This window comes from Pelophylax lessonae (assembly GCF_965119305.1).
Source record: "Pelophylax lessonae genome assembly, chromosome: 10".
Lineage (NCBI taxonomy): Eukaryota > Metazoa > Chordata > Amphibia > Anura > Ranidae > Pelophylax > Pelophylax lessonae.
In genome coordinates, this window is record NC_138777.1 from 99,760,625 (window position 1) to 99,781,889 (window position 21,265).

Consider the following 21,265-nt stretch of genomic DNA (forward strand, 5'->3'; position numbering starts at 1 on the left):
GCTGGCGATGAGAGATGATCTCATATGTTTACATATGAGATCATCTCTCATTGCACGGTCCGATCACGTGGTAAATGGCCGCTGTGATTGGCCATTCACTACGATCTGTGATTGGCTGTGTCCAAAGGACACGGCCGACACAGATTTTCCCCGATGCGTGCTTGTGGGAGCGCGCGGGGAGCCTGTTACTGGGAGGCCATTTAAAGACGGCCTCACGGGAATTAGAGCCCGCGCTGTAGCCGTACTTCGGCTATAGCGCGGGCCGGAAGAATTTAAATTAGCGTGTGCCCGGGAAATGGTGACAAACTTCAGTACCCTATCTTTTCCATAGGTAACGCTTTAAAAGCCTCCTATAGCTCATCAGTTTAGTGTCACAGTAGAGCTTCTGGTGCTACAAATATTGCTATCACTCCGGCATACACGGCCATATATAATGTGTTTTGCAATCTGTGTCATTTATGCGTAGGTGCCCTCAATGTGTGCATTTATGTTCTTACATGAGGGGAGGGGACGGCCTCAAAACTTTTTTGGGGGAGATTTTATGTGCGTGAGTGCAACTTTAATTTTTTACTATTAAAAATTATTATTTTTTTTACTTAACTTTTTTTTTTTTTCATCACATAGGGGACAAAACATCCCCTATGTGATGATTTTATAATGACAGGTCTTCTTTAATGAGACATCCAGGGCCTAGAAGACCCTGTATGTTTCCCTTAGAGATGAGCCGCAAACCCCCTCCCCCAACGTTCAGTTTGCGGCAGAAATCTCGAAGATCACGAAAGTTCAGAGTCAAATAACGAACCGCACTGAAGTCTATGGGACCCGAAATCAAAAGTGCACATTTTGAAGGATTATATGCAAGTAATTGGACATACAACGGTTATGGGGGTCCAGGTACTGCCCTGGGGGACATGAACCAATGAAAAAAAGTTTGTAATAATTTCATTTTTAAATGAGCAGCGATTTACTGATGCCTAAAATTAAAAAAACAAGAATAAAAAATTCCTTTAAATATAGCACCGGGGGGGGGGGGGTCCCCTTAGTCTATCTGTAAAGTGGCGAATCTGTACAGTGTATAGAACATGCTGTAGCACAAATTACCTTTAGTCCCCATTCACACTAGCGCGACTTGTCAGGCGACTTGGTCGCCTGACAAGTCGCGGTGGGTCGCCTGCCATTGATTAGCACAGGACCCGTTCTAATAGGAGCGACACAAGTCGCTCCAACTTAGAAAAAGGGTCCTGTACTACTTTGGGGGCGGCCTGGAGGCAACCTGCATTGACTTCAATGATATGAAGTCAGTGCATGTTGCGCCGAGGTCGCGGTGCACAGGTCGCCCCAGCAAGTAGCGTCGCCCCTGTGTGAACGGGGTCTAATACAGCCAAACAAATGACATTTTCCCTGCAAGCTTTCTTTATTCTGTAAAAAAAAAAAAACGATTTGGGGAGCCAGTCTGTATGATGAGGCCACAATGTAGTGCATTCAAAACAAGATAAGAGTTTTTTTTGGTTAAATTCTGGTTTCTGTTTCACAGCCTTTGGCTAGAAATAACAATGCGGAAAAATTGGGCTTTGGGTGTTGGTCATGCCTTCACACCGTAACCCTATAGAGCAGGGATATGCAAACTAAGGCCCTCCAGCTGTTGCAAAACTACAAGTCCCATCATGCCTCTCCCTCTGGATGTCATGCTTGTGGCTGTCAGAGTCTTGCTATGCCTCATGGGACTTGTAGTTCTGTTATGCCTCATAGGACTTGTAGTTCTGTTATGCCTCATGGGACTTGTAGTTCTGCAACATCTGGGGGGCCACAGTTTGCATATCCCTGCTATAGAGGTTGATGAATTAAGTAATGGCTGTGCATCATCAAGGAGCAAGTGGCTGATGCTGTGTTCAAATAACTCAGCTGACTCCTCCATGCCCGATGCTGGGGCTATGGCAGGAGTAGTTGTGGACAAGGAGGCAAAATAAGCTGCTCTGGCAGTTGCAGTGAACTACGCACTAGTCTCTGTCTCTGCTTGGGGGATGGAGAATGAGGATGGTTTAGTTTGCCAGTCCACCACCTCCTCTGCATGCTGTGGCTGGATAGCATGGGTAGCATTACTAAACAGAGGAAATGGGGACCTGCCTGAGGATCAACCATGTCCACCTTTGCCTGTGAACACATACACTGCTGGCCCCTCACAGTGCCATGGGAACGTCAGCCTCTCCTTGACATGATGGGGGGGGGGGGGACTAATTACCAAAATGCAATAGAGACGGGGGAATTGTGTGTACATATGTATATACACACCCTTTTTTATTTATTAAAGGGTGAGGTGGGGGGGATCTTGGGTGAGTTACCAAACTTTTTTTTCCAAGACTTGATCCCCTGATCTCCATAGACTTTCATAGGCTGCCTGCATGCAGCACCTGGCTCTGGCCATATAAATGGACATAACACGGATGGTCACAGTATACAGGCCGCAGCACCCATGTGAATATATCATACACTGATAATAGGGCATTATAAATGTGTAGGCAACCCCCTCAGGAGCCGCTGAGTATTCTGGGTTCCAAACAGAACACTATCCCTGCTGACACCACCTAAATACCTTGGCCAGATGTCTCCCTGGCTATCACACAAAGGATAAATGCATACACTGGTGAGATAAATGTACAGTTGTTTTAACCACTTGCCGAATGCCCCATAGAAGATTTACTGCTACAGGGCAGCCGTTGTGTGCAGAATCACGTATATATATATATGTCACAGCAGAAACTGATCAGCAGGTGCCAGCCAATGGATGTCTGCTGGCACCCACTGTTCATCGAGGAGAGAGGCTGGACGGAGTGCAAAAAACAAAAACCCAGAGGTGATCAAATACCAAAAAAAAAGAAAGCTCTATTTGTGGGAAAAAAAGGACATTTTTTTTTGTGTACAGCATTGCATAACCATACAATTGTCAGTTAAAGTAACACAGTGCCATATCGCAAAAAATAGTCATGAAGGGGATTGAATCTTCTGGAGGCCAAGAGACTAATGCCAATAGAGGTAAAACAGGCAAAGGAAAACAACTGGCTAAATTTATGAAATGGTAAGACACTACAGAGAAATGGGCAATTTACCACAATACAGTACCACTTTAGATCATACCCACCCGTCCTTCAGGTCTGAAGATTTAAATTTTAGCTCCCAAACCAAGAGAATATCTCCAATTGAGCAAAAAAAGAGAAAGAAACAAATGCAGGGCTAGCTTACTTGTGGACTCCCAGTGAGAAGACTCAGGGTTTAAAGGCCCGTACACACGATCCGAAAATCGGAAGTAAAATTTCGTCCCAACAAACGATCTGCCGCTTTTCAGATTGTTAGTATAGTGCTTTCAACAGCCGATTACGAATTTTCGGACGACAAAAACTGGATGTGCAGGCTATAAAATTTTTATCGTATGTCAACACAGCGTCCAATTTTCGTTTAATTGGTACAGTTTTCATCCGAAAAAAATCGTAAGAGCAAGACTAGGCATGCTCAGAAATGAAAGAACACATACAAAACAATTCAACACATGAAATCACTTCTGAAGTAGAATTCTGTCGTACGGGAATTTTCATATGAAAGTAACCTCTTCACTTTCGACATGAGACTAGCATGCAACAAAAAACAGACGAAAGATTGTATGATAATCTGATTGTGTGTACGAGGCTTAACTCTCAGGAATTTAGGCAAAAGAAAAAATATATCACATAAACCCATGAAGAACTCTTCCGCCGGCTAGTTGGGGCCCATATGTTGGTGCACAATAGGAACATATTCTCTTTCTGAGGAAGTGGAATTTCCCCAAGAGATAAAAAACTAGTCAGCAGAGTTCCTCTTTATTAGATTAAGGTAGTGCAGAGAGTCATTTTAAGGACTTTAGATGGCAGACCAAAACAGCTTTCGGAGATCAGAGGTAAATAGAAAAATAGGACTTGAGAAGCTAATTTCTTTCTTGAATGGCTTGAGTCTGAAGTGGAGTATGTGCAGGGTTCTGCCTAACAGGGAAGTGAAAGGGGTTATCTCTGATATCCTGCCAGCAGTGTTAATGGAAGCAGTTAAGGGTGATAAACTGCAGCGCTGGAGTTGCTATCGCGTCTGCGCCTAAAGGTAGGTGCCTGTACTCTTAAATGTACTTAACTTAAAGCAACTGGAAATTAGGAATCATTTTATTCATTCATTCATAAAATAAGCACAGTACATTACTGCAGGATCCGTCTTACACATTTCACACCTGCCGGCTCTTACTCATTGAGTATGAACCCACTTAGAGTTGCACCTGTGTAGTTTAATATTATGTTGTCCCTGAAATTTGACAAATATTTTCCAGAATTTATTATCATAAAAATGCATAGTGGAAGGAAAGCAGTTTTTTTCTGAAAACACGTTTCGCAAACTTGCTTCCTCGGGAGGACAGAATGTTTAATCCTGAAGTTAAGCTTTAGCTTACAGCTTTCTTCACATCACTAGGCTGTAAAGAAGGATGTTCCACATTGTGCAGGCAGCTGGTATCCTAGAGAAATCTTCACTGCAGGGTTGCCTATCCTCTTCCTGTCTCTGTACTTCCGGCACTGCAATGGTTAGTCGCTTCAGGTTTTTAGGCATAATGGTCCAAGGGAGACATACCCCTTCCCTTATTCCTGCTCCATTGAGAAAAGTTCTTTCACTGATTACAGTGTTGTGTGTAGTTGCAGTGCAGCCACTTGGGGGTAGAATTCCTGCTGCAGCCACTGCATGTGTACACCAACGGCTGCTGCCTCAGCCAGTGCCATCTTAAGAGCATTAAAGGGCCCCGGGCAATGCAGTGCACCGGGGCCCTGCCTACACAATCACCCACCAGAATAAAAATGCAAATTATCAATAAGGCAATATTTATTGGTACAGCAGTGCCAGGCTAATGACAGCTTCCAAGTTGGGCGGCTGGGTCTGGTGAACACACACACGGATGGGAGTCAGACTCAACTGTCCTGTGTGTGCCTGTTCCCGTGGAGGGGCGGACAGGCATTCCTGCAGTTGTGGGCTCCCCTCCACGGCCCAAGTGACCTGACAGCAGCACAAGGCTGACAGGCGCTTGCCACCTGCTAAGTTCTGTGGAAGGATGCACATGGGAATCGGGACTAATGCTTGGCTAGGGCTGGGCAGGTGGGGCCCCCCGAGCAAGTGGGGCCCCAGGGCAACTGCCCAGCATGCCCATTCGGTAAGATGGCCCTGGCCTCAGCAAAAACAAGGAGAGTAGTTGAGGAGTGGAAAAAACGTTTCTCACGCGACTTAAAAAGACCTTAGGGCTGGTTTACACTTGTGTTGGTTATGAAGAATGAAACAACTCTCATTAAGGCGTATATAGCGTTTATGATGTGCTTTTGGCGCGTTTTGTAGTGTTTTTGAAGCAATGAAAAAACCATCAAGAAAGCTTGTCAAACGGCCATGAAAGCCTTCCTTTTGTAGGGTGAAGTGATGTAGAGGAAATTATCTGCTTTCAGGCGTTTTTGTAATTTCTCTGCAACATGGATTTTTATACTTTGATCTCTGACACTTGGCTTGGTCCAGCTGAAGATGATCATGGAAAGATTGTCATGATCAATTGCTTGCACCAATGCTTGCTGGCACGGTCCCTTGCTGGCACTGAGACTTGCTGCACCAACACTTTGTAAGCAGGGCCACTGGGCCTGCACTTGAGGTTAGCTTTTTGCCATGCACGCATTCATCAATGCTTAGGATCAGGTGGGGACTGCGGTCATGTGAGAATTAAACAATAAGGCAGTTCCCCGACTTATGGCTGTGCCGTGTCACTGTGTGCAGTAATAAAAGTATACAGTTCCTCTGAAACGTACTGTCCCATGACACTACACACTGTTGGCTGATGTATTTTGCATATAGGAGGGACACCGCCGTGCCCATTCCCTCTTCACCAGTCCAGTGTACCTCTGCCATCTCACTTTCAGTGCACCTAGTGTGGACCTCATTCGGGCACTTGTTAACTCCTTCCTTCCTGTACCATGTGGCCAGGCTAAGGGTCTATAATGCTGGTTCGGCACTGTTGCTACAGGAGTCCGAACGTTGGGGAAAGAGCAAAAACGCCAACCCACTTGCTACCAGAGGACCCCTAACTTACACCAGGTAACCTGCTTCATGACTGGCTGAAATTGACCTTGCACTATTTCTGGTTACTTACAGCAACTGCATTGCCCCTCCTGTTATGCTGAGTACACCTCCTGTAGCGGCTTACTTTATAGCCAATGTGTGCTTTACTGACCCTAGTTCTTTCATACGTCCAAAATCATCATGCGACCCTTTAAATTACTTCAGACTAGGCTTAAGACAGATGATGCAACATATACTTATCAAAGGATAAGTCCACCCTAACACTAAAACCCCTGCATCTACAGCTATAAGTCTGTATATATCTGTTAAGAAGAAATCAGTATACATAGCTTTTTTGACTTAATCCCATGCTGAGCTGTCAGCCGCAGCTTCGCTGTGCTGGCGGGTGCAGAGGACAACAATAGTCCCATAGTAAGTCTACGGGTGATGTCACTTCCCTTTTGTCTTGCCGGGGCTCTGTGGCTTACGCATGTGTGCAACTAAACCTCTGTTTTTAATGCATACTGTTAGACAGGTCACTTTGGTTGGTCGCAGGCTGGTCGGTAAGTTGAGCTTGGAAATTTCTTAGTTTTTTTCATATGCATAGCCTTTCCAATGCTTCTTGCTGCAGTGACCAGCTACAGGTGAGGGCAGGACCCACTTGTTTGTAATAGGTGCGCCTACGAGCGCTTTCTCATTCACTGCTGCGACTGTGGAGGAATCATCCTCACTATCGGATGGATCAGGGGCGTGATATCATGGACAGGCCACGTCCACGGCAGCATCAGGCTCAGAATCAGATAAGACAGACTGAGCAGGAGAAGGCAGGGACGCTTCCTCCTGGGCCTTTGCCCGCACGCTACTTCCACCCAGAATACTAAGGACTGTAGGACGGACATCAGAGCAACTATGAGAAGCTGAGGTTCCGAGGGACCTGCCGCCTCCATCAGGGGGTCAGTGGGGGAGATGTGACCCTGAGGTATCATAGGATAAAGGAGACCCTGCAGTACAAAAAGGTTTCTCGGTACTACTTAAGCATCCCCCTATGCTCAGGGTACCTATTAACAGAGAGATAGAGATACAAGACTCACCCTACCATCCGGAGAAGCGCCGCAATTCGGACCCAGCAACCATCATGAACACCATCCACTTTAGGAAGAGAAGAAAGAGAAGGAGCCCCCGCATCTCCATGCGGCTCCAGTGTCTCACTGGACAAAGGGAAAAGGGCCGCCATGACGTCACGGGCTACACAAACATGGCCGCCAGCTGGAGACCAGCCAAACCAAGAGAAAATGGGCACCATGACGTAATCGGGCTTCCCAAACATGGCCACCAGCCACTCGAGATGTTGAAAAGCATGTGGCCAGGATCCTCCCTGCGCCCTCTGCAAGGGAACCCCCCTGAACATACTGTACTCCTCCAGGCAGGGCATTCATTAGGGGGACCCACTGCACTGGGACCCCCAAACTGCACCATAATGCACACTGCACACACAAAGTAGGGCATGCCCCTAGGGGTCTCCGCTGCGTCCTCTGCACTGGAACCCTACCAGACCAAGGTACTGCACCCCATACCACAGGACACACACCACCCCAAGACCCTTACAGAGGGGGGACGACAGAGGAGACCACAGGGGTCTCCACTGGGTCCTCTGCCATGGGACTCCCACCAGACTGTAGGTCTGGGACATTCTCATGGGGAAAGGGAGGGGGGAAGCCCCGCTCACTGAGGGACTTTAGGATGGGAAGAGGGAACCCGCAGGAAGGCCTGACCATCCCTGGAGAGTACTTGCTTCCACCCTAAACTGCCCAAATGGGAGAGGGGAGACTGTACTTACCATTCCATGGTGCAGGTGAGGCTCCAGACAGAACTCCCCGCCACCAAAAAGGGGGAGCTGACGACCAAGGGGACGCTGCGACTTAGACCCAAGCTACCCTGCGAGACGTATAACTCACCGGCCAGCCTCTGTCCGTGAGGCTATGATGTGGCCGACCTAGCGCATAGCTGTGGTCTGCACGCGCTCGCTGGCTGAGCTGGGAGGACCACTGGATCTAGATTATCCAGCTCGTCGCCCAGCCTGGCAGTTGATTGTAGATCTCCCTAAATAAAAAGCACTACACGCTGCATAGTTCCCGGCCAGAGTCTATCTTACATATAAATAAGTGACGTACAGCCTCCTCGCACACAGCTGACGAAGTCCCGCCCCTAGGCACGTAACGCGTGCGGAAGGGAGGGAGGAGAGTGTGACATCACCCGCAGTTCAGCTAGGAGGTGCAGCAGCGGCGCTCTGACGCCGATCGTATTGTGTCCTGATATGCTGTGTTTCAAGTAAGAGGCTTTTTAACTACTTAATAAATAAATGTTTGGATGGTATCACACTATGGTCTGCCCATTTTATATTCCATTTGTGGGATTGGAGATCATCTGAGCCTACAAGAGGAGAAGGAGTGCAGTGGAGAGATAAGCGGTATGAGTCCTCACTCTCGTAGTGATATCCTTACCCCTGGAGGCTGCCTTGGTTAATTGCATGCTGTGATTTTACATCTCTCAGGTGAGAGGCTGGCATATCCGGAGGAGGATTATAAGGACCGTGTGTAGGCACCATTCTCCTAGATTATCAAGATTTCTGCACTGAGCACTTTAACACATGAGCTTGTCATGGACTTTCTTCCTTTTATATGGACTTTTATTGAATTTTTATTGATTATTGAGACATAACCCAGTAGTTATGATTTATGGAGCGCTGTGTCCATCGATGAACGAAAGAGAAAATGTTGTTTACATGAATAAGAGGAATGTCAGAATTGGCTCAGACAGGAAGTGGTTAAAGCAGTAGTAAACCTCAAAAAAAAGAAAAAAAATCTCCCTGCAAATGAATGTCATAATGTGCTAGTATGCATCGCAGTGGCGGCTGGTGCTCAACATTTTGGGGGGGGGGGGGCGCAAACAGAAAAAATCCAATAGGCATTGCTTTGCAGCAAAAAACACAGCAAAAAATTGCATGACTTTGAGGTCACAAAGTGTGAAAGGGGCCTTCAGTAATCAAAGTATAGTGTGCCCCCTTTGCAGAGTTACCACAGCATGCCACCATCAATGCAGAGTTACTACAGCGTGCCCCCATTCAATGCAGTTACCACAGCATGCCCCCATTCAATGCAGAGTTACCACCGCATGCCCCCATTCAATGCAGTGACCAGCATGCCCTCCATCAATGCAGTGACCAGCGTGCCGTGCCCCCATCAATGCAGTGACCAGCGTGCCATGCCCCCATCAATGCAGTGACCAGCTTGCCATGCCCCCATCAATGCAGTGATGACCAGCTTGCCGTGCCCCCATCAATGCAGTGACCAGCGTGCCTGCCCCATCAATGCAGTGACCAGCTTGCCGTGCCCCCATCAATGCAGTGACCAGCTTGCATGCCCCCATCAATGCAGTGACCAGCTTGCATGCCCCCATCAATGCAGTGACCAGCGTGCCGTGCCCCCATCAATGCAGTGACCAGCGTGCCGTGCCCCCATCAATGCAGTGACCAGCGTGCCGTGCCCCCATCAATGCAGTGACCAGCGTGCCTGCCCCCATCAATGTAGTGACCAGCTTGCATGCCCCCATCAATGCAGTGACCAGCGTGCCGTGCCCCCATCAATGCAGTGACCAGCTTGCCATGCCCCCATCAATGCAGTGATGACCAGCTTGCCGTGCCCCCATCAATGCAGTGACCAGCGTGCCTGCCCCATCAATGCAGTGACCAGCTTGCCGTGCCCCCATCAATGCAGTGACCAGCTTGCATGCCCCCATCAATGCAGTGACCAGCTTGCATGCCCCCATCAATGCAGTGACCAGCGTGCCGTGCCCCCATCAATGCAGTGACCAGCGTGCCGTGCCCCCATCAATGCAGTGACCAGCGTGCCGTGCCCCCATCAATGCAGTGACCAGCGTGCCTGCCCCATAAATGCAGTGACCAGCGTGCCGTGCCCCCATCAATGTAGTGACCAGCTTGCATGCCCCCATCAATGCAGTGACCAGCGTGCCGTGCCCCCATCAATGCAGTGACCAGCTTGCCGTGCCCCCATCAATGCAGTGATCAGCTTGCATGCCCCCATCAATGCAGTGACCAGCTTGCATGCCCCCATCAATGCAGTGACCAGCGTGCCGTGCCCCCATCAATGCAGTGACCAGCGTGCCGTGCCCCCATCAATGCAGTGACCAGCGTGCCGTGCCCCCATCAATGCAGTGACCAGCTTGCCGTGCCCCCATCAATGCAGTGACCAGCTTGCCGTGCCCCCTTCAATGCAGTGACCAGCTTGCATGCCCCCATCAATGCAGTGACCAGCTTGCCTGCCCCCTTCAATGCAGTGACCAGCGTGCCGTGCCCCCATCAATGCAGAGACCAGCGTGCGTGTGGGCCCCCCACTGAGGCATCACTTCACTTACCTCCTGGGCTGGCTCTCCGTCACGACGACCGGACCGACTCTCACTGGTGCCGTGCCTGGCGTGCTGCTGCTGACGGGACTACTGAGATGAGACAACCTCTTCTTCCAGTTCCTCCTCGATCCCGCGCCGGCCCGCTGCTCCTCCTCTCTGACCGTCTGACGGCGGGCGGGAAGGTGATGACGTGCTCCGGGACGGTGAGTGACTGACGCACGCACCACCCCCACGCGTCACTTCACCTGGGATGTCCTCCTGTATGATTGGTCCAGGCTGGAGTCTGGACCAATCACAGCCAGGACAGCACTAAAGTGGGGAGTGTCGGGCGCATTGCTCTGTGCCCCGATGACCCCCAGAAGGCCGCCAATTGGCACCTCTGCCTTGTGCACGTGGGGTACAAAATCCCACCCCCCCCCATAGCCAGTAGTAGGTCCGGCGCCCCTAGTGGGCTGCAAATGTTAATTTTTTTTTTATTTCTTTTTTTTTCTTTGGTACAGATTGGGGGGTGTCGCCCCTGTGCCCCCTAAGAATCAGCCGTCACTGATGCATCGCGTATGAACACGTGGTGTCACCGCTGACAGGGCTTCCATCTTCACCCGGTCTTCCTTCCGGGTTCGTGGACAGCCGCCGTTTGATTGGCCGAGCCGCGATGATGTCACTCCCATAGCTCTCTTTGGCACGCCGGTGATGTAATTGGCACTGCTAAAAGTAAATATGTCCTAAACGGTGCATGTTTGGGGAGATATTTACTGTACCTACAGGCAAGCCATAATCTAGGCTTACCTGTAGGTATAAATAAAAGCCTTTACTGCCACTTTAAGGTGCTTCTTGGATGTCAGGCCCCTCTGTGTAGCTAGGCTGTGAAAAAGTCTCACACATGTGATATCCCCTTATTCAGGAGGAGTAGCATATTGTGTTTTCGAGGTGTAATTCTAAGTATGCCCATGCCATGTGTTAGAAATATCTTAATAAAGTGAGAACTTTGGGTTAAAAAAATATTTTCATTTTCTTTTCCCATCCAAAAATCTTCCAAAATCCTGTGGCAAAAAAATTAAGTCTTCAAAATGCTCAAATGCCTCTTAAAAAACTTTGGTTGTTTATACTGTCCTGGTGCTCCAGGGCATCCACAAATGTGATATCTGTGGTAGGCAGTCAGTAAACGGTTGAACCAGCAAATGTATTGCAAAAAGACATGCAGGGCCTGTTTTCTGACTGAACTAGTGTGTGTCAGGCTGTCAAGTGCCTTACAGGGAATGGAACTGGGGATTGAATAGCCAGCCTGGTCTGGGGTTTGTGCTACAAATGTAAGGGACTTCAATCAATGGCCCTCAAAAGACTAATCTTACCAGGGTTTCCCTAATACGCTAGAGGTGAATTTACTAAAACCGTTAGTGTAGCAGGAGTACACGTTTTGTGGCTCCTTTTTCCCGTGACATGTATAGGGCAGCCCATTGATTTCAATGGGCTGCGCTACACGTGGCAAAGTAGCTCAAGGGACATTTTCATGCGGTGCGGGTTACACATTTTTACTGTGTGATTTACTGCATTTTTTGCTAATTTTTGTTCACGTGGCAAAATGTGCGTTTGCTTCTGTGTTTGGTGTGCCATTAACAATTGATGGCACCAAAAGCACAACTAGTTCATTTTATGTGTATAAAGGTGGCCATACACTATACAATCTGAATGTACAATTTCCTTTAGATTTCCAAAAATGATATAATAGGAGGAAACACCATCTATCCAATCACTCTGTAGCCAACCACGCAGGACCTTGCACTACATTGTTGATGGTAGATCTAAAAGGAGATTGTACAATCAAATTATATAGTGTATGATGAGCTTTACAGAACCCAGCCCACTTTTCTCCTGTTTTCAATACTACAGCCCACATAGGCTGTTTCTGATCACTCTGCTCCTGCACACTCTGCCAAATGAACAAGCTATGGTTTATGAGAACGGTATACACTGATTGCATAGGAAAAACGTGATGAGGTGGGTGGTAGTGATGTGCTGGAGTGGAGGGTAGATGATGCAGGGTGTGCGCTAATGAGATCAGCTGGTAAATTCCTTTCTGCTTCAAGTCCCAAGGGCTGTTCAGGAAGCAATTGAGAAGTTTCTTTATACAGCCAGCTGGACATTGAGGTAAGGGGTGTGTAAGATAAATAGAAAGATTTTTTTTATTTCTGCAAAGGAAGTACATTAATGGTATACTGGTACATAGGGAAGCTGGAATTTAGGGGAAAAAATGTGAACTTATCCTTTAAACTAAGGCATTTGATAATGCCCCATGAATGAATAACTTACAAATTAAAGTCTTTAGCATTGACGAGATCATACTTACCTGGATAGAAAACAGAGGGTTGTGATTAATGGCTTATTTTTGAACGGTCTAGATTTGTAAGTAAGGTACCCGAAGGCTTAGTCCTGGGCTTAGTTTGGTTTAAAGAGGAAGTAAAGTCCGTTTTTTTTTTTCCTTTTTTGTTACCTGAAATGTAAAGGCATAATGTGCTAGTATGCATAGCATATTTGCACATTATGGGACACTTACCTCCAACCAAAGCCCTCATCTTCCCCGCTGGAGGCTGCATTCATCTTCACCCGTCTTCCTTCCGGGTCCGCGGGCTCCAGCTGTGTTACAGGCCGGAGCCATCCTGCGCAATGTGAGTGGAGCGGACAGTCACGACACAGGGCTCTGAAGAAACGGCACGGGCGGCCATTCCTTCAGAGCGCATGCGACGATGACGTCATCGGCGCACTATACAGTAAATATCTTCTAAACGGTACATGTTTAGGAGATATTTACAGTACCTATAGGTAAGCCTTATCATAGGCTTGCCTATGGGTACAAGTCAGAGATGGGGAATTGCAACCACTTGGTTGGAATAAATCGCTCAATCTCAGTGTTCGCTGATGATACAAAGCTAAGAAGGCCAATAACGTCACCAAAGAATATAGTAAATTTACAAAACCTACGTAGAATAGAGAGGTGGGTAGCTATATCTCAGTGGAGGTTTAATATTGAAAAATGGGCGCCAACAATATGAATACAACTTACGCGCTAGGGGTAGAACCTCTGGGGGTTTCCAGAATGGAAAAAGATCTTAGTGTCCTGGTAGTTCACAGATTCAGCAATAGCATGCAATGCCAAGTTGCAGCAGGCAAGGCTAGTGGCCTATTAGCATGCAATAAAAAGGGTACTCAAGAGATAAAGATATAACACCACTTTAAAAACTTGGCCATGTACTGTTTTGCCCACATCTTGAGTATGCCACCCATTTCTGGTCACCGAGCCTTAGGATGTGCTTGAATTGGAGAGAGTCCAGAGAAGGGCAACAAGGTTAATAAGGGGGCTGAAGGACCTCAGTTATGAGGACCGGCTAAAAACGCTAATCTTGTTCTCCCTGGAGAAAAGGTGCTTAAAGTGTTACTAAACCCAGGACCCTGCATTCACTATATCTAGTCTCCCACAGTATACAGAACATGGAAATGCAATCATTTTAGTAAATTTAAACTGCCAAATACCTTTTTATCAGCAGTATATAGCAGTCTTGTGACTTCTATCAATTTCCTGCAGACCACTGGATAAAGCTTGTAGGAGGAGTTTGCATTCCCCCTGATGATCCTATGAGGCTGCTAGATCCCTGAACCACTTTCTGGACAGTGCTGACAGTCTAGCAATACACACCAAACAGAGCATGTGCACTTTATCCTCAAGGCGCTGTTCTATCAGGAGATGGTTTGGGAACAGTGGAAGAAGGGGAGGATCAGAGAAGACAAGATCAAACAGGCTTTTTACACACTGCAGAGGATTAACACCTTAGGATCCACAGTGAGTATAACAAGCATGCTTTACTACATATACAGACTGATTTTACGGTTCTAGGTTTAGTAACACTTTAAGGGGGATTTGATTATAATATACAAATCTTAGAAAGAGGACTCTAGCATTGGGAAGAAACCATTTAACCTTGGACAAAAAGCTGTTCAATCTTAAACTGTGTAAAGGGTTATTTATTTTTAGAGCAGCAAGGAAATGGAACTCCCCTTCACAGTTGGTGGTGTCAGCAGGAGTGTGGATACATTTTAAAACTTTTCAGATGTGTTTAACCGGTTGCCGACCGCCGCAAGTACATATACTGCGGCGGGCAGCCCCGGCCAGGCAAAGTGACGTACCGATACGTCACTAGCCTGTCACTTGCTCGTGAGCTAATAGCGGGCGCGCGTGCGCCCGCGGAGGCACGCTCCCGTCCCGGCTCGTTCCCTGGGAAGTCCGTGCGTGTGACCGGTGGACCCGATGTCCGCTGGTCACTCGCGATCGTCCGCCATGAAGGGAGAAAGGCAGGTGGCTAATGTAAACAAGCCGCCTGTCATTCTCCCCTGTGTATGAATAGTGATCATACGGTTCTACTATGTAGGACCGTTGGTCACTGTTCCTACACCAGTAGCCATGTCCAATCACAGTTAGAATCACACCCCTAGGGACCCACTTAACCCCTCCTTCCCCAATAAAGTTAACCCCTTCCCTGCCAGTGTCATTTTGCAGTAACAATGCATATGTATAGCACCGATTACTGTAAAAATGTCACTGGTAACCCCAAAAGTGTTGAAAAATGTCAGTCAAGGGTCCGATCTGTCCGCCGCAATGTCGCAGTACCGCAAAAAAAAAAAAAAAAATTGCAGATCGCCGCCATTACGCGTTAAAAAAACCCCACCAAAAATGACAAAAATCTTTCCCTTAGTAAATGCAATAACTTTTGCGCAAACCAATCAAAATACGCTTTTTGCGATTTTTTTTACCAAACATATGTAGCATAAAACAAATTGGCCTAAAATGTTAAAAAATTTTGATTTTTACATTTTTTTGGGGAATTTCATTTAAAAAAATGTGAAAAATAGTTATTTTTGCAAAATTGACGCTTTCTTTGTTTATAGCGCAAAAAGTAAAAATCGCACAGGTGATCAAATACCACCAAAAGAAAGCTCTGTTTGTGGGGAAAAAAAGGACGTCAAATTCGTTTAGGTACAGCATCGCATGACCGCGTAATTGTCCGTTAAAGTCACGCAGTGTCGAATCGCAAAATAGGCCCTGGTCAGGAAGGGGGTAAAATCTTCCGGGGCTTAAGTGGTTAATAACGAATGCAATGTACAAAGATATGGGAAATTATAGTCACAGCCACTGAGGTTGAATTGGATGGACTGGTGTCTTTATTCAATCTTATCAACTATGTAATTATGTATATAACTAATTATTGACATAGCCTTAAAGGCTGTACCCACACCTTGCAGTCAACAAGATGCAAGTCCGACCTGTAATGCGCCTCTCAGCACTGGATCCTGCTCAAGGCGCTCACCTAGATGAGTTAGCCCCGGAGAGCTTTTCAGGTGCATGGCCATGGCCAACTTCATCAGGTGGAACCATGTTCCTAAACACGTTAGGGGTATTGTCCACAAGAGGGCAACAAATTTAAGGGGGGTATTGTCCTCCCAACTCCTCTTCCTGCTGGGAAGCCTGGGCATGCATTTGTCAGCTTTGGAAAAGGTTTACAGAGATGTAACAAAGTATTAGGTCCTGATACCAATACTAATGATGCAGGCATTGGTTTTACTGGCACAGGAAGGCACAGATTGCAATAAAAAAAACTTTGTCCAAATTAAGCTGGATGAAATGTGGCTTTCAGCGGGGACAGCAGCACTGATCAGTTTACTCTTGATGGTGGGGAACTCCCCCTCGCTGTCAGATAAGCTCAGTGGGGAGGATTCCCCTATCCACAACAAGTGTGTGGATGGGGAAATTAAGTCATTTTTTTCATTGACTCATCTACAGGCTGCCTATCACATGCAATCACTGTTAGGGTAATCAAGCAGCTGCAGAGGCTGCTTGAATACAACGAGCAGAGATTCCTTCATTTACATTGTTTAGCTTGCATGGAGGAATCCATTAGCTCATAGACTGAACTAGATAAAGCTATGTGTGGTTGGCTAGTCATAAGCTGGGCTACATTAGAGAAATCTATAGATTTTCCCCATCCATGTGGATCGACAATCTACGGCTTCTGGCTATTGTATTCGAGAATCACACATTCTGAAAGGTGCTGGGAATTTTTAGACTTAAGCCAGCCATAGACGGTTCGAATCTCGGCTGGTCCCTGCTGAGCCATGTATGGGCAGGCTGGATATATCCAAGTTGATCTATCAACATGGGTACAACCCACCCTTTCAGATTTGACATGCTATTATTGATAGCGGCTGTTAGAGCAGCTAACAATAATCATAGTATTCTCCTGGCTGGGACAGCTTCCTCCGCAGGGTGAACACAATGGCTCCATAAGAGCCAGTGTTGATGGGGGAATCAAGCAATTTGCAGCTCCCAACAGCAAGGCTTTCGTTAATGGGCACCCAACAGTAATGCAAACCATAAAAATACAGACAGAACCACCAGCAAAAAACTAGATAAAGAGAGTCCAAAAGTCATGACTTTTTTTTTTTTTAACCAACAATTAAAATTATCTTAGACTCTTTAATCTGGTTTTGGTCTTGCACTGCTTTTTGTATTTCTGTGATTTGGGCCATTGTATTCTGACAGCCAGCACCCACGGCTGTCAAAATACATGAACGATGACCTCAGCTCATTGGCTGCAGTCACTCTTCAGCCGACTTTTTTTCCTTTGATTTCTTTACAGAAATTGGCCAAAAGCCAAGCTGTGTATAAACAGCTTTATTTTGGATCTGTTTGCGATAGGTTCCTTAGACTGAGGCAGAGACTGTAAAGCACTGAGGAATTTCAGTGCTATAGAATGAGTTAATACGATTAACAATGGGACATATGACTTTAGCCCAGATTACATTTCTTGTTACAACACTATCACACTGAGTTACAGAACAATAGACAATTGCTAGCTTGTATCAGGTCTTTGGTCTCATGCTTTCGTTAAACATTTGCCTCCGACACCAAGCCAGTAGCAGATGTGATGAATCCTAATTGTATTTGGATAGATCTGACTGAATAAATAATTTTTCTAAAAAAAGACTGATATTTCAGTGATTTCACTTAAAAGAAAAAAAAAAAAAAAAAAGGCTGGTAGCCAGTGGTAAAAGAGGACATGGATGGCAACGCTGGACTGTGAACAGATTAAGTAGAAATGGGGTAAGTGTTTCCAAGAAGGAATACACAGCAACCCAATTTGTGACTGTCGTGTAGCAAAGTCCTCGTGGCAAAAGGGTGAGAGGAAGCACCGGAGTGCCTTATAAAGTTGCTTTCATACAGGCTATCCAATCAAGTCCGCCTGTCTGTTTTTCAGGCAGATGTAATCAGAAGTACCATGGCGGTCTACGACCAGGCTAATGTAAACAGATTTGTGCCCGTTTACACCTATCTACCTCGAGCCCATCCAGGTCCAAAAAATTAATAAAAGGACCGCATCCTTTTCCATTTTTCCAGACCTAAACATGACAGGACGCTGGTAGCCTGATGTAAAAGGGAACAAGCATGAAGTCCTCTAGAATGTCTTGGTAAAGGGCTGCTCTGACTTTGGACTTGATAAAACACAGTGGACCAACACCAGTAGATGACACGACTACCTAAATCACCACTGACTGTGGAAACTTTACACTGGACTTAATGCAACTTCCTCGTGCATCTCCACTCTTCCTCCAAACTCTGGGACCTTGATTTCCAAATTAAATGCAACATTTTTCACAGTCTGTGATAATATGGGGAGCCATGTCATCTGCTGGTGTTGGTCCACTGTGCGGTATCAAGTCCAAAGTCAGCACAGCTCTCTACCAGGACATTTTAGAGAATTTCATGCTTCCCTCTGCTGACCAGCTTTATGGAGATGCTGATTTCATTTTCCAGCAGGACTTGGCACCTGCCCACACTACAAAAAGTATCAATACCTGGTTTAAAGATTATGGTATCACTGTGCTTGATTGCTCAGCAAACTCGCCTGACCTAAACCCCATAGAGAATTTGTGGGGCATTGTCAAGAGGAAGATGAGAGACACCAGACCTAACAATGCAGAAGAGCTGAGGGCCGCTATTATTGAAACCTGGGTTTCTATAACACCACAGCAGTGTCACAGGCTGAACCCCTCCATGCCACACCACATTGATGCAGTAATTCATGCAAAAGGAGCCTCGACCAAGTATTGAGTGCATACTATACTGTACATGGACATACTTTTCAGTAAGCCAACATATCTGTATTAAAAAGCCTTTTTTATCGTAATATATATCTTATGTAATATTCTAATTTTCTGAGATACTGAATTTGAGTTCATTGATGGACACAGCGCTCCATAAATCATAACTACTGGTTTATATTGCCTTCTCCAGAAGTGGGACTAGGCAGAAGAAAAAGCACCTGGCTACACCCATGGGCCATCCTCAGGTTGGTATATAACTCCCCTCTCTGCTCTAGGTAATCAGTTTAGAAGCAAGCAGTATTAGAACTCCATAGAGGGGTGGTGCTGTGTCCGTCGAACTCAGAGAAATAGATTTTACGGTAAGTACAAAAATCACATTTCTCTTTCGTTCATCGATGGAGCGCTCTATAAATCCTAAATACTGAGACTTCCAAAAGCAGTGCCAAAAGGAAGGCTAACCATAAGAGCCCTTAACCAGGACACAGGAGGCTTACCCGGGTCAAAGGAGCCCCTTCTGAAAAATAAAAGTTTAAAGAAAAATACCCCTCAAGAGGGAACAAACCCTCTTAAAAACAGCAGCCAATGACCAAGTGGCTGCCTTGCAAACTTGCGATATTGATGCCGGATGACGGAAGGCTCAAGAAGCACTCCGCACCCGAGTAGAATGTGCCGTGACAGGGAAAGGTGGAACCTGACCTTTAATGGAATAGGCTTGAGTCATCATCTGTCTGATCCATCTGGACATGGTAGCCAAAGAAGCAGCCAGCTCTTTTCTTGGTCTGTCCATAACCACAAAAAGCAAGTCTGACCTCTGAACGGACTCAGTAATTCCTAGATACACCCGAATCACACAAACTACATCCAAGGTATGCAAAGAAAATTCCTTGGGATGAGCCGGCTTGGGACACAAGGAAGGCAACACAATGTCCTCATTCAAATGAAAGTCAGAGACAACTTTGGGCAGGAATGATGGACAGGGGCGAAGAACCACTTTATCCCTATGGACCACTAAATAGGGACAGCGACAGGATAATGCTGCCAATTCCGATACCCTGCCCACTGAGGTAATAACCACCAAGAATGTCACCTTCTGGGATAACACGTAAGCAAGGGTATCTCCTGAATATTCTCAAATGGAGGTTTCTGGAGAAGCGAAAGTACTACATTTAAATTTCATGGTGGCGAAAGTGACCATACAGGTGGAGCCACATGTTAAAACCCCTAAATGAAGGTACGAACTAAAGAGTGCGTGGCCAGCGGCTGCTGAACGAATTTTGCCAGGGCTGACACCTGGCTCTTGATGGTACTCCTGGCCAACTTCTGATCAATGCCCTGTTGAAAAAAGGTTAAGATCTGAGCCACAGAAAAGGATCGAGGATGAGCGCCAATCGACTCACACCAAGAAATGTACGCTTTCCAAGTACAATGGTATATCTTGCTGGAAGACGACTTTCTCGCCTTCACCATAGTAGGGATTACTGATCCAGACAGACCTCTATCCCTCAGTACCCGGCTTTCAATAGCTAAGCCATTAAAACCAGCGAATGTAAAGCAGGATGGTAGATAAGCCCTAGGGACAATTGGTCTTCTCTGAGAGGAAGCCCCCAAGGGACGTTTATGGCCACCAGACTGATTGTAAGATCCTCGCCCTTGATTCCTCGTGGAAGAAGCCTAAGCCGAGCATGATACTGGCCTTACGGTGGCCCTTGGACGTCTGCCAGAGGAACCCATGATCTCGCCACGAACCTTGGTATCCTCCTGTGGAGCTGAACCTGCTAAAGGAGCTGCATGTAGATTTGTGCAAACAGAACTGTCTTGAAGGTGGATACCACCAGACTCAGAACCTGTATGCAAAATGTGAGAGAGAACTATCTGAGTGACAGCAGCTGGTGAATCACGGCCTGTGGTTCCTGAAGTTTGTCCAGAGGAAGGACCACCCTGGTCAGAATTAGAATCAGACCTAGGTAAATGAAATCCCTGGACAGGGATAGGGGGGGACCTTAGGTACATCACCTGAACCTATGCAAGAATTAAATCCATGCAGACTCTGGACCTAAAAAACCTGAAAAGGACAAGCTTTGTCCCCCTTTCTGGGTACCCCCAAAATAATAATTTTGTGGAACCCCTTGACACTCATGAAGGAGGTCCGCAAGGCTGGAAACCAGTGAAGATGTCCCCCCCAACCCCAATAATGGGTGAGGCCCGACCATCATGCTGAAGGGGTCTTGTCTGCAGGTCCAGAGAAGCTAGTTCTAGGCTTACCAGACCAAGGATGCTTGGAACCTCCCGGGGAAGATTTAAAAAATCTATTTCCCTTATTCTCCATTCCAGAAGCACAAAATAATTTTCTATGCGTGGAGAAAGAGGGCCCCCGTCTGTGACAAGGCTCCTTCCCTTTCCTAGACTATGGCAGGAAGGTATACTTTCTCTCTCCCCCCCCCCCCCAGTGATACCCTTAAAGTCATCCAGGGTAGCCCCAAACAGGCAATCGCCTTGAGCAGATCAATGAGTGCTTTCTTAGAGGCTTGGTCTGCAGACCAATTCTTAAGCCACAGCACGCGCCTAATCACCACTGCTGAAACAGAAAGTTTGGACAGCACAGGAG